This window comes from Mesoplodon mirus (assembly GCF_964341445.2).
Source record: "Mesoplodon mirus genome assembly, chromosome: 7".
NCBI classification, from domain to species: Eukaryota; Metazoa; Chordata; class Mammalia; order Artiodactyla; family Ziphiidae; genus Mesoplodon; species Mesoplodon mirus.
The window spans coordinates 113636938-113663781 of NC_138983.1; positions in this window are offsets into that span (position 1 = coordinate 113636938).

Here is a 26844-nt window from a genome sequence, read left to right on the forward strand (position 1 = left end):
TCAACATAGAAGTATTAATAGTTTGAAAGAAGAAAAGCTGACTTGAAATGTGCAAGGTTAAGGTTACCATTTCACAAGAAGGAGAGGAGTAATCATGAACTCGGTGGTTAGTCTTATCTACAGCTGTGGCCATATTATAAACATGTATTTATAGTCCTATCTTTGGCTAATGATGAGTCATCCTTGTAAGTAAGGTGTCCAAAAAATATCAAGTTTAGGAAACAAAATAAATCCTTAAAATATCAACTTCAACATGTGCTTCTTTGTAGCGATGTTAACCTTGCTAAGTGATCCTTATTTCACATTATTCAAATACAGTCCAGTAAGGATATTACTAGTGATTTATGGCATTTGAATATTCACTGAACACTACAGTTCCTTGTAAATACAAATAACCTTAAAATTTCATTTTTATTGAACAAATATTTTAGAGCTATCCATAATAATTAGTAAAGGGTATGAGGAATGTTGGGATTATTTTAAGAGTAATATGATTTCAGAAATTTCCAAGATTTTTAATATTTTAATTTATTTTCCCCAAATCCTGCATATTGTTATCTGAAGGAAAAGGGAGTAAGATTTGGAAACAATATCACTTTGAATCTTAGTTCACAGGAAACAGTGTAAATAACAAAATTTAAAAACTTTGTTCTTGACAGAGTTTTTAAAGGTATTTTTTCTGTGCATCATAGTATTATTCTTAGACTATATTTGTTACTGACTCAATTTGAGCTAATATCCATGATTTAGCAAATTAAAGTGTGTTTGTACTAACATGCAAATAGGGGTTGGGTTAATTCTTTATCTCACTGCTTTTTGTGTATTTTTCCAATGTCTGAGTTGGAACAATACACCATAATCAAATTCTATTATACTATCTTCTTTTATTGAAAGTAATTTGCAGGTGTAAGGAATAGTTTAATTTACCATAGTATACAAATATTTTAGAGTTATTTATTTTAAATGTATGTTTTTCAAAGGTCTATTTGGAGATTTCAATATTCTCAATTCATACATTATAAAAAGTAGGTTTAAGAAATGGCTAAGGGGCTTCCCTGGTGGCGCAGTGGTTGAGAGTCCGCCTGCCGATGCAGGGGACATGGGTTCGTGCCCCGGTCCGGGAAGATCCCACATGCCGCGGAGCGGCTGGGTCTGTGAGCCATGGCCGCTGAGCCTGCGCTCCGCAACAGGAGAGGCCACAACAGTGAGAGGCCCGCGTACCGCAAAAAAAAAAAAAAAAAAAAAAAATGGCTAAAAAAATCTAAGAATTATTATAAGCAAGATACATTTTGAAGAGTATAAAAATGACTTATCACTCAAATCAGGCTACATTTAATAGTCTTGTTTCTCTTATGAAAATTGACACATCACTTTTTCTTTCACATTTTCTTTTTCAAAACCCCTGAAGCAACCTGTTTTCAGAAGAAGGTTAAGAAGGAAGAATGCTGTCTGCAGCATCATTCTGATTTTGCACCTAAAATTACATCTGTCCTGGATTCTAGGAAACACTTTTAACTAATAAAATGCTTCATCTATTAAATTTGCTTTGCTTACATTGTCACATTTCCAATGAATACTGGGAAATTTGAGAAATTGTGAGTCACAGGTGATATAAAATGGTAGTTAAATGTATGTACCTTTTAAAATTTGTTTCTTAAGAGATTCCAGTTTTTTAACAGTATTAGAGTTAAAGAATGGGAATCATTTTACTAAAGTCAATAAAATATCTTAAAATATGATTCAGTAAGCCAACATGACTCCTTGACTTTCTATTAAATCACATGACTATTTTCATATGATTGACATGTTACTTTCTTAATTTCATCTATTCAAAATTAATAACTTGTCTGAAGAGTGAACAAGCAACCATTTCCATGTATGTTGTACAAAGATGAGTACATGAAACTTCTATAAAATGAAGCTTCAGTGTTCATTAGGAAACCACAGAGCAAGGAGCTGAGTACAGACATAGATTAGGCAATTTTTCAGACTGCCAAGGGGGAGAAGTCAATACTATGGTGTCATTTATCTCAAATTTCCACAGGTGATTCCCTATATAATGATGAATGCAAACCAACCTTTATCCTGCATAAGAAGATAAATGTATCCAAAATAAAAATACTGCTTAGCAATGCTGAACGTTTTTTTTTTTTCTTTGCAGTGTGTAAGAACGGATGGGTGACACAACTATGGACCCAACCATCAGATTCAAAAGCAGCCAGATGGGAGTGTCCTGAAGAAAGCAAAGTCACATGAAAATGTAAAATCAAAAATTTAATATCATAAGACACTTTACAATAAATAGTGATTTATTTTACTACCTAAAATTTAAAAGTAATCCCAAGAAGTCTTTCCATGCAAATACTCATGAAATAAGTATCACAAAGAAGCTAAATTTTCAGGTGTATGAAGGAAAAAATCCCTATCAATTGTCCTTAAGACACCACAGATTGTCCAGAAAACTGATAAGGATATTCATTGCATTTGCCTTTGCACACTACTCTTCATTGTACTATGGAGTTTCCTCCTGTCATGATCCTCAAGGCTCAAGAAAGCCTTTACTTAGCCAATAAAACATGGTTATGCTGTATCTTTATCTCTCAACACAAGTTCCTTGTAATTGCCAGTGTAAGAACTACCTTATTTAAGAACTTAATCTTGGTTTCTAAGTTATTATAAGGTTAAGGAAAGCTCTCCCCCTCTCTTGTCCTTGTCATTGTTTTCCTTAGAGTTAGGAGTTTGGGCTTTGTGATCTTGGCCAAATTATCCAACCTTTGTCATTCCAAGTTTCTTCATTTATAAAATAAAGTAATACAACTTCTTTATTAGGTCTTTATGAAGATTCATTAAGATAAGCTTTGCAAAGTATTTAAAATAATACTAAGCCTATAGTAAACACTCAATAAATATTTAACAGTTACTGCTGTGTTGTTGTAGTTGCTGTTGTCACTGTCCAACAATAGGTACATGTTTGTTTGTTTGTTTTAATGGATTTATGGGAGTATACTTGCTTTACAATAGTGTGTTAGTTTATGCTTTATAACAGAGTGAACCAGCTATACGTTTACATATATCCCCATATCCCCACCCTCTTGGGTCTCAGTCCCACCCTACTTATCCCACCCCTCTGGTGGCCACATTGCACTGAGGTGATCTCCCTCTGCTATGCGGCTGCTTCACACTAGCTATCTATTTTACATTCGGTAGTATATATAGGTCCATGCCACACTCTCACTTCGTCCCAGCTTACCATTCCCCATCCCCGCATCCTCAAGTCCATCCTCTATGTCTGCGTCTTTATTCCTGTCCTGCCCTTAGGTCCTTCATAACATTTTTTTTTTTTGTCTTAGATTCCGTGTATATGTGTTAGCATACAGTATTTGCTTTTCTCTTTCTGACTTACTTCACTTTGTATGACAGACTCTAAGTCCATAACATCACTGGAAAAAAATCAATTTTGTTTCTATTTTGGCTGAGTAATACTCCATTGTTTATATGTGCCACATCTTCTTTATCCATCCATCTGTCAATGGACACTTAGGTTGCTTCCATTTCCTGGCTATTGTAAATAGAGCTGCAATGAACATTGTGGTACATGACTCTTTTTGAATTATGGTTTTCTCAGGGTATATGCCCAATAGTGCAATTCCTGGGTCATATGGTAGTTCTATTTTTACTTTTTTAAGGAACCTCCATACTGTTCTCCATAGTGGCTATATCAATTTACATTCCCACAAACATGCTAGAGAGTTCCCTTTTCTCCACACCCTCTCCAGAAAATATTGTTTGTAGATATTTTGGTGATGTCCATTCTGACTGGTGTGAGGTGATACCTTATTATAGATCTGATTTGCATTTCTCTAATGATTAATGATGTTGAGCATTCTTTCCTGTGTTTGTTGGCAATCTGTATATCTTCTTCAGAGAACTGTCTACTTAGGTCTTCTGCCAATTTTTGGATTGGGTTTTTTGTTGTTTTGGTATTGAGCTGCATGAACTGCTTGTAAATTTTGGAGATCAATCCTTTGTCAGTTGCTTCATTTGTAAATATTTTCTCCCATTCTGAGGGTTTTCTTTTCGTCTTGTTTATGGTTTCCTTTGCTGTGCAAAAGCTTTTAAGTTTCATTAGGTCCCATTGTTTTCTTTTGGTTTTTATTTCCATTTCTCTAGGAGGTGGGTCAAAAAGGATCTTGCTGTGATTTATATCATAGAGTGTTCTGCCTATGTTTTCTTCTAAGAGTTTGATAGTGTCTGGCCTTATTTTTAGGTCTTGAATACATTTTGAGTTTATTTTTTGGTATGATGTTAAGGAGTGTTCTACTTTCATTCTTTTACATGTAGCTGTCCAGTTTTCCCAGAACCACTTATTGAAGAGGCTGCCTTGTCTCCATTGTATATTCTTTCCTCTTTTATCAAAGATAAGGTGACCATATGTGCATGGGTTGATATTTGGGCTTTCTAACCTGTTCCATTGATCTATATTTCTGTTTTTGTGTCAGTGCCATACTGTCTTGATTACTGTAGCTTTGTAGTATAGTCTGAAGTCAGGGAGCCTGATTCCTCCAGTTCCGTTTTTTTTTTCTCACGATTGCTTTGGCTATTCAGGGTCTTTTGTGTTTCCGTACAATTGTGAAATATTTTGTTCTAGTTTTGTGAAAAATACCAGTGGTAGTTTGATAGGGATTACATCAAAACTGTAGATTGCTTTGGGTAGTATAGTCATTTTCACAATGTTGATTCTTCCCATCCAAGAAATGGTATATCTCTCCATCTGTTTTTATTATCTTTAATTTAGTTCATCTGTGTCTTACAGTTTTCTGCATACAGCTCTTCTGTCTCCTTAGGTATGTTTATTCCTAGGTATATTATCCCTTTTGTTGCAATGGTAAATGGGAGTGTTTCCTTAATTTCTCTTTTAGATTTTTCATCATTAGTTTATAGGAATGCAAGAGGTTCTGTGCATTAATTTTGTATCCTGCTATTTTACCAAATGCATTGGTTAACTATAGTAGTTTTCTGGTAGAGTCTTTAGGATTCTCTATGTATGTATAGTATCATGTAATCTATAAACAGTGACAGCTTTACTTCTTCTTTTCCATTTTGGATTCTTATTATTTCTTTTTATTCTGTGATTGCTGTGGCTAAAACTTCCAAAACTATGTTGAATAATAGTAGTGAGGTTGGACAACATTGTCTTTCTCCTGATCTTAGTGGAAATGGTTTCAGTTTTTCACCATTGAGAATGATATTGGCTGTGATTTTGTCATATATGGCCTTTATTATGTTGAGGAAAGTTCCCTCTATGCCTACTTTCTGGAGGGATTTTAATACAAATGGGTGTTGAATTCTGTCTAAAGCTTTTTCTGCATCTATTGAGATGATCATACGGTTTTTATTCTTCAATTTGTTAATGCAGTGTATCATATTGTTTGATTTTCACATATTGAAGAATCTTTGTATTCCTGGAATAAACCATACTTGATCATGGTGTACGATCCTTTTAATGTGCTGTTGGATTCGGTTTGCTAGTATCTTGTTGAGGATATTTGCATCTATGTTCATCAGTGATAATGGCCTGTAGTTTTCTTTCTTTTTGACATCTTCCTTTGGTTTTGGTATCAGGGTGATGGTGGCCTCGTAGAATGAGTTTGGGAGTGTGCCTCCATCTGCTATATTTTGGAAGAGTTTGAGAAGGATAGGTGTTAGTTCTTCTCTAAATGTTTGATAGAATTTGCCTGTGAAGCCATCTGGTCCTGGGCTTTTGTTTGTTGGAAGATTTTTGTTCACAGTCTCAATTTCAGTGCTTCTGATTGGTCTGTTTATATTTTCTATTTCTTCATGGTTCAGTCTCAGAAGGTTGTGCTTTTCTAAGAATTTGTCCATTTCTTCCAGGTTGTCCATTTCACTGGCATAGAGTTGCTTGTAGTCATCTCTCATGATCTTCTGTATTTCTGAAGTGTCAGTTGTTACTTCTCCTTTTTCATTTCTAATTCTATTGATTTGAGTCTTCTCCCTTTTTTTTTTTGATTAGTATAGCTAATGGTTTATCAATTTGTTTATCTTCTCAGGAACCAGCTTTTATTTTATTGATCTTTGCTATTGTTTCCTTCATTTCTTTTTCATTTATTTTGGATCTGTTCTTTATGATGTCTTTCCTTCTGCTAACTTTCAGGGTTTTTTGTTTTGTTTTGTTTTTCTGTCTGTAATTGCTTTATGTGAAGTTTGGGTTGTTTATTTGAGATATTTCCTGTTTCTTGAGGTAGGATTGTATTGATATAATCTTCCATCTTAGAACTGCTTTTCCTGCATCCCATTGGTTTTGGGTCATCATGTTTTCATTGTCATTGGTTTCTAGGTATTTTTTTATTTCCTCTTTGATTTCTTCAGTACTCTCATGGTTATTAAGTAGTGTATTGTTTAGCCTCCATGTGTTTGTATTCTTTACACATTTTTTCCTGTAATTGATATGTAGTCTCATTGCATTTTGGCCAGAAAAGATACTTGATGTGATTTCAATTTTCTTAAGTTTACCAAGGCTTCTTATGTGATGCAAGATACGATCTATCCTGAAGAATATTCCAAGAGCACCTGAGAAGAAAGTGTATTCTGTTGTTTTTGGTTGGAGTGTCCTAAAAATATCAATTAAGTCTATCTGGTCTATTGTGTCTTTTAAAGCTTTTGTTTCTTTTTTAATTTTCATTTTGCATGATCTGTCCATTGGTGAAAGTGGGGTGTTAGAATCCCCCACTATGATTGTGTTACTGTGAATTTCCCCTTTTCTGGTGGTTAGCATTTGCTTTATATATTGAGGTGCTCCTATGTTGGGTGCATAAATATTTACAATTGTTATATCTTCTTCTTAGATCGGTCCCTTGAGCATTATGTAGTGTCCTTCTCTGTCTCTTGTAATCGTCTTATTTTGAAGTCTATTTTGTGTGATATGAGAATTGCTACTCCAGCTTTCTTTTGATTTCCATTTGCATGGAATATCTTTTTCCATCCCCTCACTTTCAGTCTGTATGAGTCCATAGGTCTGAAGTGGGTCTCTTGTAGACAACATATATATAGGTCTTGTTTTTGTATCCATTCAGCCAGTCTATGTCTTTTGGTTGGAGCATTTAATCCATTTACATTTAAGGTAGTTATCAATATGCATGTTCCTATTACCATTTTCTTAATTGTTTTGGGTTTTTTATATTAGGTCTTTTCCTTCTCTTGTGTTTCCTGCCTAGTGGAGTTCCTGTAGCATTTATTGCAAAGATGGTTTTGTGGTGCTGAATTCTCTTAGCTTTATCTTATTTGTAAAGTTTTTAATTTCTTCATCAAATCTGAAAGAGATCCTTGATGGGTAGAGTAATCATGGTTTTAGGATTTTCACTTTCATCACTTTAAATATGTTCTGCCACTACCTTCTGGCTTGCAGAGTTTTTGCTGAAAGATCAGCTTTTAACCTTATGGGGATTCCCTTGTATGGTATTTGTTGTTTTTCCCTTGCTGGTTTTAATATTTTTTCTTTGTATTTAATTTTTGATATTTTGATTAATATGTGTCTTGCCGTGTTTCTACTTGGATTTATCCTGTATCAGACTCTCTGTGCTTCTTGGACTTGATTAAATATTTCCTTCCCCTTATTAGTGAAGTTTTCAACCATAATCTCTTCAAATATTTTCTCAGTCCTTTTATTTCTCTCTCTCTTTTTCTCTGGGACCCCTATAAATTGAATATTGTTGTATTTAATGTTGTCCCAGGGGTCTCCAAGACAGTCTTCAATTATTTTGTTTCTTTTTTCTTTATTGTGCTCTACAGTTGTTTTTTCCAATCTTTTATCTTCCAGGTCACTTATCCATTCTTCTGCCTCAGTTATTCTGCTATTGATTCCTTCTAGAGAATTTTTAATTTCATTTATTGTGTTGTTCATCATTGTTTGTTTGCTCTTTAGTTCTTCTAGGTCCTTGTTAAACATTTCTTATATATTCTCCATTCTATTTCCAAGATTTTGGATCATCTTTACTCTCATTACTCTGAGTTCTTTTTCAGGTAGACTGCTTATATCCTGTTCATTTGTTTGGTCTGGTGGGTTTTTATCTTGCTCCTTCACCTGCTGTGTGTTTCTCTGTCTTCTCATTTTGCTTAAATTACTGTGTTTGGTGTCTCCTTTTTGCAGTGTGCAGGTTCTTGTTTCCTGTTGTTTTTGCTGTGTGCCCCCGTGGCTAATGTTTGTTCAATGGGATGTGTTGGCTTCCTGGTGGAGGGGAGTAGTGCCAGTGTTCTAGTGGATGAGGCTGGATCTTGTCTTTCTGGTGGGCAGGTCCGTGTGTGGTGGTGTGTTTTGAGGTGTCTGTGACGTTATTTTGATTTTAGGCACCCTCTCTGCTAATGGGTGGAGTTCTGTTCCTGTCTTCCTAGTTGTTTGGCATAACATGTCCAGCACTGTAGCTTGCTGATCCTTGAGTGGAGCCTGGTCTTAGCATTGATATGGAGATATCTGGGAGAGATTTTGCTACTTGATATTACATGGAGCTGTGTGGTCTCTGATGGACCAATGTCTGAACTTGGCTCTCCCACCTCAGAGGCACAGCCCTGACACCTGACTGGAGCACCAAGATCCTTTCCACCACATGGATCAGAAAAAAAGAAAGAAAGGAAGAAAGAAAGAAAGAAAGAAAGAAAGAAAGAAAGAAAGAAAGAAAGAAAAGAAATAAAATACAATAAAGTTATGAAAATAAATAATAATAATTGAAAAGAAGAGAACAATTAAAAAGTAATAAAAAAATAAAGAAGAGAGCAACCAAACAGAAAAACACATCCACCAATGAAAACAAGTACCAAAAACTATACAAAAAAAAAAAAAGAATCCCAAATAAATGGACAGAGAGAACCCTAGGACAAATGGTAAAAGCAAAGCTCTACAGACATAATTACACAAAGAAGCACAGACATACAAACTCACAAAAAGAGACAAAGGAAAAAATATATATATGTATATTATTGTTCCCAAAGTCCACCACCTCCATTTTGGGATGATTTGTTGTCTATTCAGGTATTCCACAGATGCAGGGTACATCAAGTTGATTGTGGAGATTTAATCCGCTGCTCCTGAGGCTGCTGGGAGAGATTTCCCTTTTTCTACTTTGTTCACACAGCTACTTGTTTTCAGCTTTGGATTTGGTGCTGCCTCTGCATGTAGGTTGCATGAGAGTGTCTGTTCTTTGCTCAGACAAGATGGAGTTAAGGTAACAGCTGATTAGGGTGCTCTGGCTCACTCAGATCAGGCAGAGGGAGGTGTACAGAGTGCGGGGCACCCTGCAGCAGCAGAGCTGGCATGATGTTGCAGCAGCCTGAGGCATGCCATGTATTCTCCCTGGGAAGTTGTCCATGGATCACAGGACCCTAGCAGTGGAGGGCTGCACAGTCTCCCTGGAGGGGAGGTGTGGATAGTGACCTGTGCTTGCACACAGGCTTCTTGATGACTGCAGCAGCTGCCTTAGCATTTCATGCTCATCTCTGGTGTCTGTGCTGACAGCCATGGCTTGCACCTGTCTCTGGAGCTTGTTTAGTCAGTGCTCTGAATCCCTTCTCTTTGCACAATGCAAAACAATGGTCTCTTGCTTCTTAGGCAGGTCCAGAGATTTTCCCGGACTCCCTCCTGGCTAGCTGTGATGCACTAGCCTCCTTCAGCCTGTGTTCACGCAGCCAACCCCAGTCCTCTCCCTAGGATCTGACCTCTGAAGCCTGAGCCTCAGCTCCCAGCCCCCACCCTGGCCAGCGGGTGAGCTGACAAGTCTCTCAGGCTGGTTAGTGCAGGTCGGCACCAATCCTCAGTGTGGGAATCTCTCTTCTTTGCCTTCTGCACCCAGGTTGCTGTGCTCTCCTCCATGGCTCCAGAGCTTCCCCCATGCCACCCCCAGTCTCCACCAGTGAAGGGGCTTCCTAGTGTGTGGAAGTGTGCTCCCTCCCACTGGTGCAGGTCCCATCCCTAACTTTTGTCTCTATTTTTCCTTTTTCCCTACCCAGGTACGTGAGGAGTTTCTTGCCTTTTGGGAAGTCTGAGGTCTTCTGCCAGCATTCAGTAGGTGTTCTGTAGGAGTTGTTCCACATGTAGATTTATTTCTGATGTATTTGTGGGGAGGAAGTTGATCTCCATGTCTTACTCTTCCACCATCTTGAATGGACTGTCCCAATGAGTACATGTTAACAGTGGGACTGCAGATAAGTTCCTGTACAATAAATTTACCAAGAGCTTGTATTCAGTTATTCATTCATGTATCCCTAAAAAGTAGTGTTTCACACATGCTGTACATTCTCTATAATTGTACTTTTTAACAGAATAAAACTTTACTGTTAAACCTAAAATATAGTGCAAATGGTATGCATTTTAAATGACTTAGGAAGAGGAGAAAATTGATTGATTCAAGAGTGGAACAAATGAAGTTGTCCCCAAGATGTGTGTCTGGGTGTGAGACAATAATGATGGCTCTAGCAAGTCTCTGACAAGTTGATGGTAATTCCAGTCCAGGGTCTGCTATGTCATCTGCTCTTAAGGTTTTTATTTTTTCCCCCCAGGCTCATAGACAGTTCGAGTGTGAGGGAAGTAGAGTTGGAAGGGTGAAGACAATACATGAACAGCTTGAAGAGTTCTAAATTAAAGTCAGTAAAATGTCCATTATTGAAGATGTTCTAGCTTACTTTTTTCACATATTTGGCCATTGGGTAAACTTTAACTGTCAGTGGCAGAAGCTAAGCTGCATATTTTCTCATCTCCATGGCCAGGAGTAAATTAGTACCTATTCTTTGTGAATGGAAATTTCACAGACTGTTTCTGCAAGAAAGCCTCTAGACAAGTTTGTCTTCTGCTCAATGCTACAGGCAATAACTAGGCAAAAAATTGTGCATTCACTGAAATGATCTGCACTTTCCACCAGATGCTGGGCCATAGAAAAGACATCATTATCTGTCAGAAACTGGTGATTAAAACTCAAGTAGTGAACCTGTAGCTAATACCTAACTCCTCCACTTCTATTTGTGTATCTTGGGGAAGTTTTCTTTGGGGGTCAAATTTTTCTCATATGTAAAATGGACATAATAAAATATGTATATCACTAGGTTCTTTTGAAGATGGGTTAATGCCTGTAAAACAATTAGATCAGTGACAGTTCTGTGTCAGCACTCATTAAGTAATAGCCAAGAACTTGCTTTTACTCTCCCAAGGAAAAATCACCTCCTAGTCATTTGGTTATTAAATACCAATAAGTCAGACATTAGCTATGTCTGTTACTTTATTCAAACCTCAGGAATACTAGTTAGCCAATGTTGTACCAAGGGCTTAATTTAGCACAAAGCAAAATCTGTTCCTGTATCTCAGTTTGTAAGTTAAGTTTGAGAAATTATGCCTGAAGAGGGAGAGATGAGTTTTCAATTTCTTCCAAATCTACATTTTACCCTAGAAAAAATGCCTCTATGCAACTCACCCAACCCTATTGAAGAAGAGGATTTAGTGTTTCAGATGGCAACTGTAAACAACAATAGGTTAACTGTGAGTCAACACAGTTTACTTTTAATAATCGTTGAGACAATCATAAAAATATAGACTCACAAGGCTGAACAGGGATCTATGGTCATTTAGTTCAAAATTCACACTTCACACTTGAAAAATAGTGTCTTCATTTGGACTCCTTATTTAAACCCTTCCTTACCACTTCAAAAGAAGAGTCGGGAATGGGAATTTTGTTCCTTAGCCATTACTGCCTACTGTACAGGCTCCCATGTACTTGCTGTGAGAATGAGACTGCTAAAGGCAATTCAGGATAAGGGTCTTGATGTCTATGCTTTGCCAAATGCATAGTGCTTCATCCAACTCCCTCCAGCTATTGTATAATCATCAAGCCCATAGGCATAATTTTATCAACACAAATGTGAAGCTTCTTTAGTTCCAAAGAACAACACGATTAATATAGATGTAAATCTCTTACTGACCTTTAATTCTCTTGAATTTATTAATTTCTGACCTGGAATTAAAGTTTCCTCAACTTTATAATGTTTGCATTTATATATATATATATATATATATATATATATATATATACTTGCAGTGGGTTCTGAATAATTAGATCTCACACATGACAATACTGAGGTTTTTCAGTTCAGATTTAGAATTACATGATGACAAATATAAAAGTAACTGGAGATAATGCATTTAATTTCCTAATAGATGACACAAATCAAATTTAGCATAGAGTAACTGCACATTCCAGCATTCACAGGAGCCCCTAGTACACATAAGGCAGACAGATAGCCAGAGGAAATGTGGTGGCCCAGATAGTGCAAATGGCAATTTTGTCCTGAGGTAAACAGGCAGCACACTGTCATATTTTAGATGACAGAACAAGAGGCTATCCAGGGCTGTGAGAGTTTTCAAAACTATACTCTTGTACTTTTATTCTTCCATGACTGCTCAGGAGGAAGATATCACCTTCTGACTCCACTATCTTAAAAAAGAGATAGACATTGTGACACTACATGCCAAGGAAATGGGAATGGGGAATGTTATTATTGTTTTAAATATTGAATAGAGTGTATTTGTATGTTCCTGAAAAACAAAACAAAACATGTATGTGTGTGTGCACAAAGCATACATATTGTAAATCAACTGTATTTTAATTTTAAATAAATGAATAAATAAATACCCATTGGAAGAAAAATGTAGAAAAAATACAGCTATTGCAAATCTTTAGTCTCACCTTTTTTTTCCCACTTAAGTTGACAATAATGCTTTATTTATGATCAGCTTACTTAGAATAACATATGTCAAGGAGGATGATATTTAGTATTTTGCTTTTACTGTTTCATTTCCACAAAGTTGAGTTTACAATGCATAGAAACTTTCTTTAGAGCTGAATTAAAGAATTCTGAAAATGAAAGATTGTTAGTTCTTTAAAAACGATGTCAATTCTTCCATATTCCTTAGTGAAGCCTTGAGCCTTAAATGACAAGTTTTCCAAAAAATTTTTTTTAATTTTATTTCTTAAAATAATAAAATACTAATCCTCAACAAAAGACTATCAATGTACTGCATCATTTACATGATAATTCATTTCTAATATTGTCAACTAATTATAACATAGTCTAGTATATCTAGGTTAGGCTGAAGTCCCTAAGTAATTTCTGTGGTCATTTGAAAGAATTGTCTTCATATTGTTTTTTGAAAGGAAAAAAACTAACTCTTCATATCTAAATAGGACAGTAGGATTTCTTTGAAATCAATTTTAAATTCAATTCTAAAGTAAGGCACTAGCTACTCTCAGTTCAAAGCAGACACTTTTATTTCTCTGGAGTTCTCTTCCTTATCCATGACTTCCATAAGTGAAGTCTCTCTGTGATTTGCATGGTTCTGTTACCTGCCATTGACTATTCACTTTCTGAGCAGAGACAGCTGATTTTCGTGGTCTGCTTAAATACTAATTTTTCCAAACTTTGAGCCAGGTCAGATATTGATGCCTCTTGCTTTCTCTGCCATTTTAAGATATATCCGAAATTGCCTGAGCTTGCTGAATATTTCAGCTCCAAATAGTTTTTCTTTAACAATAGCAATTTTTTTTTTCTGGATAAAGACAGAAAGCATGAATCTATGAAATTGAAGAAGATAGCATGCAGATAATAGTGTTTTGTTAAAACTCTCCAACTCATCTTCATTGTGTCTGCATGATAGGCTTACCTTGAAAAGAAGTTCACAGACTTATACTTTCATTTTGCTCAGCTTGTTCCCTAAAATTCAGTAAAATCTTGGAATTAATTTTTTTCTTCTTTACATACAAGTCCATGTCTCAAGAAGAGATTCGTAACAAAGCCATCACTCCATTTCTCACCAGATCTCCATTATGGTGAATTGTCCGTTTTTGTTTTTTGTTTTTGTTTTTGTTTTTTTTTGGTCCAGTTCACAACACACTGATTTATTGTGATCTGCACCCCCAATTCTATTATCAAACAAGGAGAAGTGACTATTATTTCCTACTTTGTTCAGGTCTTTCTTACAGGACATCTCAGAGTGGTTTTCTTCTACTTATTTACACACCTTTCTCACTAAACATTTCCTATTTATTTTTATATACCTGGTCTTTGATATATTGTTGTCAAATGAATGACTTGAATAACACAAATTTATTTGTATATGCAAATGTAAAATTTGCCAATTAGTTTTGTGACTTTGTGCAATGCATTTAATCACATTAAACCTCAATTTACTTGTTACACATAAAGACAATATGCCTCCTCAGTATGGCTCAAAGAGTTTGAGGGTTAAATAACATAAAACATGAGAGGGGGCAGAATCAAGATGGCGGACTAGGAGGACACAGAATTCACATCTCTGAACAACTGGGTCACCTACCAGGCACTGGAGGGGGACCATGGACACCTAAGGTGATGAGAGGAACTCCCAGAAACCGGGTAGGACGTGAGGCATTGGAGGAAGTGAGGGGTGAGGAGAACCGGAGGCAGGATGGGACTGGTGCCCCTGAGGGGCTGCTGGAGGAGGAGAAGGAATCCCAAACACGATGGGAGAAATTGGGTAACCATTAGGAGGGCAGAGGATCAAAAAAGAGTGTGGCCAGATTTCCCCTGCCCACTTGGGCCCCTGGGAGTCTGCTGAGATCCTGCACCTGATCCTCTGTCCACCTAGCCCTCTCCAGCCGCCTGGGTCCTGAGGCAGTGGAAGGGAGGGAAGAGGGGGCAAAAGTAAGGGCCGGACCTCTGGGACCAGCACCCCTGAGGGGTGCCTTGGGGAGGGGAGGAGTTCCTACACTCAGCAGGACCCATCCATGGTTAAGGGTCCAGCAGGGATGGGGGAGACCCTGGGAGAGATGTGGGGTAGGGGCATGAAGGAATGGAAGGGAACATGACGAGTGCTTTCCCTGTCCACTTAGGCACCAGGAAACCTCTTGGGCTCCTGGGCCTAATCCTCTGCTCTTGGAGCCTCTCTCCACCGTGCAGAGCCGAAGCCCCAATCCTACCTCTACACGTGGAGACCCCCCTCTGAGAACCTCTCCAACCACGCTGGGCCTAAACCAAACTAACACACCCTCATCCAGGGCCTTACCTCAAAACTATGGAACTCCACACTCTGGAGACCCTCCTTTGGAGGTGCTGCCTTTCACCTTCCATGCTCAGGTCCTAAGCAGAGACCCCACTCAAAACTTGAATATCACCCAACCTAGGCCCCGCCCACAAGGCCTTTTCTGGTTGCATGGGTCCAGAGCATAGGCCCTGCTCCACACTCAAACATCACCCCCCAACTGCCTAGGATGCACCCAACACTATACACAGCCCCTGTCTAAATTCCACCCCTGCCTAAACTCTGACCCCATAGCCAAGGCTTTTATTTTTATTTTTATTTTTTCCTCTTTTACACTGGAGTTCTGTTTTACCTTGTTGATTCATTTATATTTTTATTTTTTCAAATAAAACTTTTATTTTTCTTATTTTATTTTATTCTTTATACTTTGTTACTTTTCTGCTCCTTTTGGCTTATTCCCCCACGTACCATTGTTTTTGTTTGTTTGTTTTCTGTTGTGTTTTTATTTTACATTGTTGCAGTTGTTTCAATTATATTTTTTATTTTTCCTGATATATTTTTTATCTTTCAAATTTTATTTTGTTTTTTATTCTTTGTTATTATATTGCATCTTTTTTTTTTTTTTTGCCACACCACATGGCTTACAGGATCTTGGTTCCCAGGTCAGACGTAGGGCCTGAGCTCCTGTAAGGGGAGCTCTGATTCCAAGCCACTGGACTAAGAGAGAACCTCAGACTGAAGGGAATATTAATTGGACTGAGGACTCCTGAAGGTCCTCATCTCAGTACCAAGACCCAGCTCTATCCAACTGCCTGCAAACACAAGTGCTGGATGCCTCAGACAAAAAAAAAAAAAAAAAAAAAAAAAAAAAACAGTAGGACAGGAATACAACACCACCCATCAAAAACAAAATTGAAATGACATAAAAAATATGTTACAGATGAAGGAGCAACGTAAAAACCTGCAAGACCAAATAAATGAAGATGAAATAGGCAATCTACCTGAAAAAGAATTCAGAGTACGATAGTAAACATGATCCAAAATCTTGGAAATAAAGTGGGGAAAATACAAGAAACATTCAACAGGATCTAGAAGAACTAAGGAGCAAACAAACAGTGATGAATAGCACAATAACTGAAACTAAAAATACTCTAGAAGGAATCAAGAGCAGAAAAACTGAGGCACAAGAACAGATAAGTGAGCTGGAAATCAAAATGGTGGAAATAACTGCCGGGGAGAGGAATAAAGAAAAAAGAATGAAAAGAATTGAGGACAGTCATACAGACATCTGGGACAACATTAAATGCACCAACATTCGACTTTTAGGGGTCCCAGAAGAAGAAAAGAAAAAATAAAAGGTACTGAGAAGATATTTGAAGAGATTATAGTTGAAAACTTCCCTAACATGGGAAAGGAAATAGTCAATGAAATCCAGGATGTGCTGAGAGTCCCACAGAAGATAAACCTAAAGAGAAGCACACCAAGAAACATATTAATCAAACTATCAAAAGTTAAATTCAAAGAAAAAATATTAAAAGCAGCAAGAGAAAAGCAACAAATAATACACAAGGGAATCCCCATAAGGTTAATAGCTGATCTTTCAGCAGAAATTCTGCAAGTCAGAAGGGAGTGGCAGGGTATATTTAAAGCGATGAAAGGAAAATATGTAAAACCAAGATTACTCTACCCAGCAAGGATCTCATTCAGATTTGAAGGAGAAATAAAAAACTTGACAGACAAGCAAAAGCTATGAGAATTCAGCACCACAAAACCAGCTTTGCAATAAATGCTAAAGGAACTTCTCTAAGCAGGAAACATGAGAAGAAAAAGACCCACAAAAACAAACCCAAATCAATTAAGAAAATGGTAATAGAAACATGAATATTGATAACTACCATAAATTTAAATGGATTAAATGCTCCAACCAAACAAACACTGACTGGCTGAATTTATACAAAAACAAGACCTATATATATGCTGTCTACAAGGGATCCAATTCAGACCTAGGGACACATACAGACTGAAAGTGAGGGTATGGAAAAAAGATATTCCATGCAAGTGGAAATCACAGGAAAGCTGGAGTAGTAATACTTGTATCACATAAAATAGACTTTAAAATAAAGACTGTTAAAAGGAATAATGAAGGACACTACATAATGATCAAGGGATCAATCCAAAAAGAAAATATAGTAATTATAAATATGTATGCACCCAACATAGGAGCTCCTCAGTGTATAAGGCAAATGTTAACAGACAAAAAAGGAGAAATTGACAGTACCACAATAATAGTGGAGGACTTTAACACCCCACTTACACCAAGAGACAGATCATCCAGAAGGAAAATAAATAAGGAAACACAAGCTTTAAATGACACAATAGACCAGATAGACTTAATTGATATTTTTATGGCATTCCACCAGAAAGCAGAAGAATGCAATTTCTTCTCAAGTGCACTTGGAACGTTCTCCAGAATAGATCACATGTTGGTTCACAAATAAACACTGGAAAATTTAAGAAAATTAAAACTGTAGCAAGCATCATTTCTGACCACAACACTATGAGATTAGAAATCAAACACAGGAATAAAACAGTAAAAAACACAAATACATGGAGGCTAAACAGTGTGCTGCTAAATAACCAAGAGATCACTGAAGGAATCAAAGAGGAAATCAGAAATTACCTAGAAACAAATGACAACAAAAACACGACAATCCAAAACTTATGGGACACAGCAAAAGCTGACAAGAGGGAAGTTCATAGAATTCAAGCTCACCTCAAGAAACAAGAAAAATCTCAAATAAACAATCTAAGCTTACACCTAAAGCAACTAGAAAAAGAAAACCCAAAATTAGTAGAAGGAAAGAAATCATAAAGATCGGAGCCTAAATAAATGAAATAGAAACAAAGAAAACAATAGCAAAGATCAACAAAACTGAAAGCTGGTTCTTTGAAAAGATAAATAAAATTGATAAACCTTTAGCCAGACTCATCCAGAAACAAAGGAAGAGCATGCAAACCAATAAAATTTGAAATGAAGAAAGAGAGATTACAACTGACATCGCAGAAATACAAAAGATCATAAAAGACTACTACAAGCAACAATATGCCAATAAAATGGACAACCTTAAAGAAATGGATAGATTCTTGGAAAAGTACAACCTCCAAGATTGAATCAGGAAGAATTAGAAAATATAAACAGACAAATCACAGGTAATGAAATTGAAACTGTAATTAGATATCTTCCAAGAAACAAAAGTCTAGGATCAGGTAGCTTCAGAGGGGAATTCTATCAAACATTTAGAGAAGAGATAATGCCTATCCTTCTCAAATTCTTTCAAAAAATTGCAAAGTTAGGAACACACCCAAACTTGTTCTATGAGGCCACCAACACCAACACCCTGATACCAAAACCAGACAAAGCTATCACAAAAAAAGAAAATATTAGACCGACATCACTGATGAACATAGATGCAAAATCCCCAACATATTACTAGAAAACAGAAACAAACAACATATTAAAAGGATCATACACCATGATCAAGTGGGATATATCCAAGGGCTGCAAGGATTCTTCAATATACACAAAGAGTTATGATAAAACTATCCAGAAAGTGGGCATAGATTGAACATACCTCAACACAATAAAAGCCATATACGACAACCCCACAGCAAACCTCATTCTCAATGGTGAAAAACTGAGAGCATTTCCTCTAAGATCAGGAACAAACAAGGATGTCCACTCTCACCACGATTATTCAACATAGTATTGAAAGTCCTAGCCACAGCAATCAGAGAAGAAAAAGAAATAAAAGGAATACAAATTGGAAAAGAAAAAGTAAAACTGTCACTGTTTGCCAATGACATGATACTATACATAGAAAATCCTAAAGATGCCACTAGAAAACTACTAGAACTAATCATGAATTCGTTAAGGTTGCAGGATACATTTTTTTTTAACATCATTATGGGAGTATAATTGCTTTACATTGCTGTGTTAGTTGCTGATGTATAACAAAGTGAATCACCTATATCTATGCATATATCCCCATATCCCCTCCCTCTTGCATCTCCCTCCCACCCTCCGTATCCCACCCCTCTAGGTGGACACAAAGCACCAATCTGATCTCCCTGTTCTATGTGGCTGTTTCCCACTAGTTATCTATTTTACATTTGATAGAGTATATATGCCAATGCCACTCTCTCACTTCGTCCCAGCTTATCTTCCACTTCCCTCTGTCCTCAAGTCCATTCTCTAAGTCAGAGTCTTTATTCCTCTCCTGCCCCTAGGTTCTTCAGAATCATTTTTATTTATTATTTTTTTTTATTTTTTAGATTTCATATATATGTGTTAGCTTATGATATTTGTTTTTCTCTTTCTGACTTACTTGACTCTGTATGATAGTCTCTAGGTCCATCCACCTCACTACAAATAACTCAATTTCCTTTCTTTTTATGGCTGAGTAATATTCCATTGTATATATGTGCCACATCTTCTTTATCCATTCATCTGTTGATGGACACTTAGGTTGCTTCCATGTCCTGGCTGTTGTAAATAGTTCTCCAATGAACATTGTGGTACATGACTCTTATTGAATTATGGTTTTCTAAGAGTATATGCCCAGTAGTAGGATTGCTGGGTCATATGGTAGTTCTAATTTTAGTTTCTTAAGGAACCTCCATACAGTTCTCCATAGTGGCAGTATCAATTTATATTTCCTCCGACAGTGCAAGATTGTTCTCTTTTCTACACATCCTCTCCAGCAATTATTGTTTGTAGATTACTTGATGATTTCCATTGTGACTGCTGTGAGGCGATACCTCATCGAGTTTGATTTGAATTTCTCTAATGAGTAGTGACATTGAGCATTTTTCATGCATTTTTTGGCCATCTGTATGTCTTCTTTGGAGAAATGTCTATTTAGAACTTGTGCCCATTTTTTGATTGGGTCGTTTTTTTTCTGATATTGAGTTGCATATGTTGCTTGTATATTTTGGAACTTAATCCTTTGTCAGTTGAATCATTTGCAAATGTTTTCTACCATTTTGAGTGTTGTGTTTTCATCTTGTTTATGGTTTCCTTTGTTGTGCAAAAGCTTTTAAGTTTCATTAGGTCCCATTTGTTTATTTTTATTTCCATTTCTCTAGGAGGTTGGTCAAAAACTATCTTCCTGTGATTTATGTCATAGAGTGTTTTGCCTATGTTTTCCTCTAAGTGTTTTATAGTGTGTGGCCCTACATTTAGGTCCTTAATCCATTTTGAGCTTATTTCTGTTTTGTGTTAGGGAGTATTCTAATTTCACTCTTTTACATGTAGCTGTCCTTTTTTCCCAGCACCAGTTATTGAAGAGGCTGCCTTTTATCCACTGTATATTCTTGCCTCCTTTATCAAAGATAAGGTGACCATATGTGCGTGGGGTTATCTCTGAGCTTTCTATCCTTTTCCATTCACCTGTATTTCTTTTTTTGTGCCATTATCATAAGGTCTTCATTACTGTAGCTTTGTAATATAGTCTGAAGTCCAGGAGCCTGATTCCTCCAGCTCCATTTTTTTTTTCCCTCAAGACTGCTTTGGCTGTTTGGGGTCTCTTGTGTCTCCATACAAATTTTAAGTTATTAAGTTCTAGTTATGTAAAAAATGCTATTGGTAATTTGATAGGGATTGCATTGAATCTGTAGATTGTTTTTCATAGTGTAGTCATTTTCACAATGTTGATTCTTCCAATCCAAGAACATGATATATCTCTCCATCTGTTTGTTTCACTTTTAATTCCTTTCATCAGTGTCTTATAGTTTTCTGCATACAGGTCTTCTGTCTCCCTAGGTAGGTTTGTTCCTAGGTATTTTATTCTTTTTGTTGAAATGGTAAATGGGAGTGTTTTCTTAATTTCGCTTTCAGATTTTTCATCATTAGTGTATAGGAATGAAAGAGATTTCTGTGCATTAATTTTGTATCCTTCTACTTTACCAAATGCATTGATCAGCATTAGTAGTTTTCTGGTAGCATCTTTGGGATTCTCTCTATATAGTATCATGTCATCTGCAAAGACTTCTTTTCTGATTTGGATTCCTTTTATTTCTCTTTCTTCTCTGATTGCTGTGGCTAGGACTTCCAATACTATGTTGAATAATAGTGGTGAGAGTGGGCAACTTTGTCTCATTCCTGATCTTAATGGAAATGATTTCAGTTTTTCACCATTGAGAATGATGTTTGCTTTGGGTTTTTCATATACTGCCTTTATTTTGCTCAGGTAAGTGCCCTCTATGCCTACATTTTGGAGAGTTTTTATCACTAATGGGTGTTGAATGTTGTCAAAATCTTTTTCTGCTTTTGTTAAAATTATCTTATGGTTGTTACCCTTCAAGTTGTTGATATGGTGTATCACATAGATTGATTTGCATATATTGAAGAATCCTTGCATTCTTGGGATAAATCCCACTTCATCATGATGTATGATCCTTTTAATGTGCTCCTGGATTCTGTTTGCTAATAATTTGTAGAGGATTTTTGCATCTATATTTATCAGTGATACTGGCCTGTAGTTTTCTGTTGTTGTAAAATTTTTGGTTTTGGTATGAGAGTGATGGTGGCCTCATTGAATGAGTTTGTGAGTGTTCCTCCCTTGCTATATTTTGGAAGAATTTGAGAAGAATAGGTTTTAGCACTTCTCTAAATGTTTGGTAGGATTTGCCTGTGAAGCCATCTGTCCCTGGGCTTTGTTTGTGGAAGATTCTTTATCAAAGTTTCAATTTCAGTGCTTGTGATTGGTCTGTTTACATTTTCTATTTCTTCCTAGTTCAGTCTCAGATGGTTGGGCTTTTTTAGAATTTGTCATTTTCTTCCAGGTTTTCTATTTTATTGGCAAATAGTTGCTTGTAGTAATCTCTCATGGTCTTTTGTAGTTCTTCAGTATCAGTTGTTACTTCTTTTTCTTTTCCAATTCTGTTGATTTGTGTCTTCTTCTTTTTTTTTTTTTTCTTGATGAGCCAGGCTAATGGTTTATTTATTTATTTATTTTTATCTTCTCAAAGAACCAGCTTTTGGTTTTATTGATCCTTGCTACTGTTTCCTTTTTTCTTTTTTCTTTATTTCTGATCTGATCTTTATGATTTCTTTCCTTCTTCTATCTTTGGGAGATTTTTGTTCTTTCTCTACTTGCTTTTGGTGTAAGATTAGGTTGTTCATTTGAGATGTTTCTTGTTTCTTGATGTAGGAGACTATTGCTTTAATCTTCCCTCCAAGAACTGCTTTTGCTGCATCCCATAGGTTTTGGGCTGTCATGTTTTCATTGCTATTTTTTTCTAGGTATTTTTTGATTTCCTCTTTGATTTCTTCAGTGATCACTTGATTAGTAGTGTATTGTTTAACCTCCATGTGTCTATATTTTTTACAGAATTTGTCCTGTAACTGATATCTAGTCTCATAGCATTGTGGTTGAAAAAGATACTTGATATGATTTCAATTTTCTTAAATTTACCAAGGCTTCGTTTGTGACCCAAGATTTGATCTATCCTAGAGAATGTTCCATGAGCACTTGAGAAGAAAGTTTATTCTGTTGTTTTTGGATGGAATGTCTTATAAATATCAGTTAAGTCCATCTTGTTTAGTGTATCATTTAAAGCTTGTGTTTCCTTATTTATTTTCACTTTGCATGATCTGTCCATTGGTGAAAATGGGGTGTTAGAGTCCTCTACTATGATTGGGTTACTGCTGATTTAACCTTTATGGCCATTAGCATTTGCCTTATGTATTGAGGTGCACCTGTGTTGGGTGCATAAATATTTACAATTATTATATCTTCTTAATGCATATCCCTGATCATTATCTAGTGTCCTTTTTTGTCTTTTGTAATAGTCTTTATTTTAAAGTCTGTTTTGTCTGATATGAGGATTGCTACTCCAGCTTTCTTTTGATTTCCATTTTAATGGAATAACTTTATCCATCCCCTCACTTTCAGTATATATGTGTCCCTAGGTCTGAAGTGGGTCTCTTGTAGAGAACATATATATGGGTCTTGTTTTTTATCCATTCAGCCTGTCTATGTCTTTTGGTTGGAGCATTTAATCCATTTACATTTGAGGTATTATCAATATGTATACTACTCTTACCATGTTCTTAATTGTTTTGGGTTTGTTATTGTATGTCTTTTCCTTCATTTGTGTTTCCTGCCTAGAGAAGTTCCTTTAACATTTGTTGTAAAGCTGGTTTGGTGGTGCTGAATTCCCTTAGCTTTTGCTTGTCTGTAAGTTTTAAATTTCTCCATCAAATCTGAATGAGATCTATGCTGGGTAGAGTAATCCTGGTTGTAGGTTTTTCCCTTTCATCACTTTAAATTTATCCTGCTACTCCCTTCTGCCTTTCAGTGTTTCTGCTGAATGATCAACTGTTAACCTTATGGGGATTTCCTTGTATGCTATTTATTGTTTTTCCCTTGCTGCTTTTAATATTTTTTTCTTTGTATTTAATTTCTAATAGTTTGATTAATATGTCTTGCCATGTTTCTCCTTGGATTTATCCTGGATGGGACTCTTGCTCTTTCTGGACTTGATTGACTCTTTCCTTTCCCATATTATGGACGTTTTCAACTATAATCTCTTCAAATATTTTCTGAGACACTTTATTTTTCTCTTCTTCTTCTGGGACCCCTATAATTCGAATGTTGATGTGCTTAATGGTATCCTAGATGTCTCTGAGACTGTCCTCAATTCTTTCATTCTTTTTTCTTTATTCTTCTCTGTGATATTTATTTCCACTATTTTATCTTCCAGGTCACTTTTCCATTCTTCTGCCTCTGTTTTTCTGCTATTGATTCCTTCTAGAGAATTTTTTATTTCATTTATTGTGTTGTTCATTATTGTTTCTTTGCTCTTATTTTTTTTTCTAAGTCTTTGTTAAACGTTTCTTGTACTTTCTTCATTCTAATTCCAGGATTTTGGATCATCTTTACTCTCATTACTTTGAATTATTTTTCGGGTACACTGCCTATTTCCTCTTCATTTGTTTGGTCTGGTGGGTTTTTACCTTGCACTTTCATCTGCTGTGTTTCTCTGTCTTCTCATTTTTCTTAACTTACTGTGTTTGGGGTCTTGTTTTCACAGGCTGCAGGTTTGTAGTTCCCTTTTTTTTTTTTTTTTTTTTTTTGGTGTCTGCCCCCAGTGGTTAAAGTTGATTCTGTGAGTTGAGTAGGCTTCCTGTTGGAGGGGACTGGAGCCTGTGTTCTGGTGAAAGAAGCTGAATCTTCTCTTTTTGGTGTGCAAGATTGTTTCCAGTGGTGTGTTTCGGTGTGTCTGTGAACTTTCTATGAATTTAGGCCACCTCCCTGCTAATGGGTGGGGTTGTGTTTCATTTCTTGGTAGTTGTTTGGCATGGGGTGTCCAGCACTGGAGCTTGCTGGTCCTTGAGTGGAGCTGGGTCTTAGCACTGAGAGGAAGATCTCTGTGAGATCTCTCACTGATTGATATTACATTGGGTCAGGAGGTCTCTGGTTTTCCAATGTCCTGAACTCGGCTGTCCCACCTCAGAGGCTCAGGCCTGACACCCGGCTGGGAATGCAAGACCCTGTCAGCCACACGGCCAGGTCCGTGGGAAATTTCTTGGCTTTTGATAAGTCTGAGGTCTTCTGCCAGTGTTCAGTAAGTGTTCTGTAGGAGTCCTTCCACTTGTAGAAGTATTTTTGATGTATTTGTGGAAAGGAAGGTGATCTCCATGTCCTACTCCTCTGCAATCTTGAAATTCCTCCTCCTAGGATACAAAATTAATAGAGATAAATATCTTGCATTCCTATACACTAACAACAAAATATCAGAAAAAAAGAAATTAAGGAAACAATCCTATTTACCATCACAAAAAAACCCCAAAACCTAGGAATATACCTACTTAATGAGGCAAAAGACATGTAACTCAGAAAACGATGAAACACTGATGAAAAAAATCAAAGATAACATAAACAGATAAAGAGATATACCATGCTCCTGGATTGCATGAATCAACATTGAAAAAATGACTAAATTACCCAAAGCAATCTACAGGTTCAATGCAATCTCTATCAAATTACCCATGTCATTTTTCACAGAACTAGAACAAAAAAATTCACCCAATTTATATGGGAACACAAAAGACCCCAGATAGCCAATGCAATCTTGAGAAAGAAAAACAGAGCTGGAGGAATCAGGCTCCTGGATTTCAGACTATACTACAAAGCTGCACTAATCAAGATAGTATTGTACTAGTAGAAAAACAGAAATATATATATCAATGGAACAAGATAGAGAGCCCAGAGATAAACCCACACACATATGGTCACCTTATCTTTGATAAAGGAGGCAAGAATATACAATGGAGAAAGACAGCCTCTTCATTAAATTGTGCTGGGAACACTGGACAGCTACATGTAAAAGAATGAAATTAGAACACACCGTGACAGCAAACAAAAAAATAAACTCAAAATAGATTAAAGACCTAAATATAAGGCCAGACACTGTAAAACTCTTAGAGGAAAACATAGGCAGAACTCTCTATGACATAAATTACAGCAAGATCCTTTTTCTCCCATCTCCTAAAGAAATGGAAATAAAAACAAAGATAAACCAATGGGACCTAATGAAACTTCAAAGCTTTTGCACAACAAAGCAAACCATAAAAAAGAGGAAAAGCCAACTTCAGAATGGAAGAAAATATTTGCAAATGAAGCAACTGAGAAAGGATTATCTCCAAAATATACAAGCAGCTCAATATCACAAAAACAAACAACCCAGTCCAAAAATGGTTGGAAGACCTAAATTGACATTCCTCCAAAGAAGGCATACAGATGGCCAACAAATGCATGAAAAGATGCTCAATATTACTAATCATTAGAGAAATGCAAATCAAAACTACATTGAAATATCACCTCAAACTGTTCAGAATGGCCATCACCAAAGTCTACAAATGATAAAACCTGGAGAGAGTTCTACAGAAATGGGAACCCTCTTGCACTATTGGTGGGAATGTAAATTGATATATCCACTATGGAGAACAGTATGGAGGTTCCTTAAAAAGCTAAAAATAGAACTACCATATGACCCAGCAATCCCACTGCTGGGCATATACCCTAAGAAAGACATAATTCAAAAAGAGACATGTACCACAGTGGTCATTGCAGCACTATTTACAATAGCCAGGATATGGAATCAACCTAAATGTCCATCAACAGATCATTGAATAAAGAAGATGTGGCACATATATACAAAGTAATATTACTCAGTCATAAAAAGAAATGAAACTGAGTTATTTGTAATGAGGTGGATGGATATAGAATCTGTCATACAACGTGAAGTAAGTCAGAAAGAGAAAAACATATACCATCTTTAAACCCATTTGTATGGAATTTTAAAAAGCAATACTGTTGAACCTAGTGGCAGTGCAGGAATAAAGACGCATACATATAGAACAGACTTGAGGGCACTGGGTGCGAAGGGGAACCTGGGATGAAGTGAGAGAGTAGCATTGACATATATACACTACCAAATGTAAAATGGGTGGCTGGTGGGAATATGCTCTATGGCAAAGGGAGATCAGCTCAGTGCTTTGGGATGACATAGAGCAATGGGATAAGGAGGGTCAGAGGGAGGTTTAAGAGGGAGGGGATATGGAGTTATATGTATACATATACCTGCTTCACTTTGTTGTACCGCAGAAACTAACACAACATTGTAAAGAATTTGTACTCCAATAAAGATGTGAAAAACAAATAGATAACTAGTAAGAACCTACTGTATAGTACAGGGAACTTTACTGTATA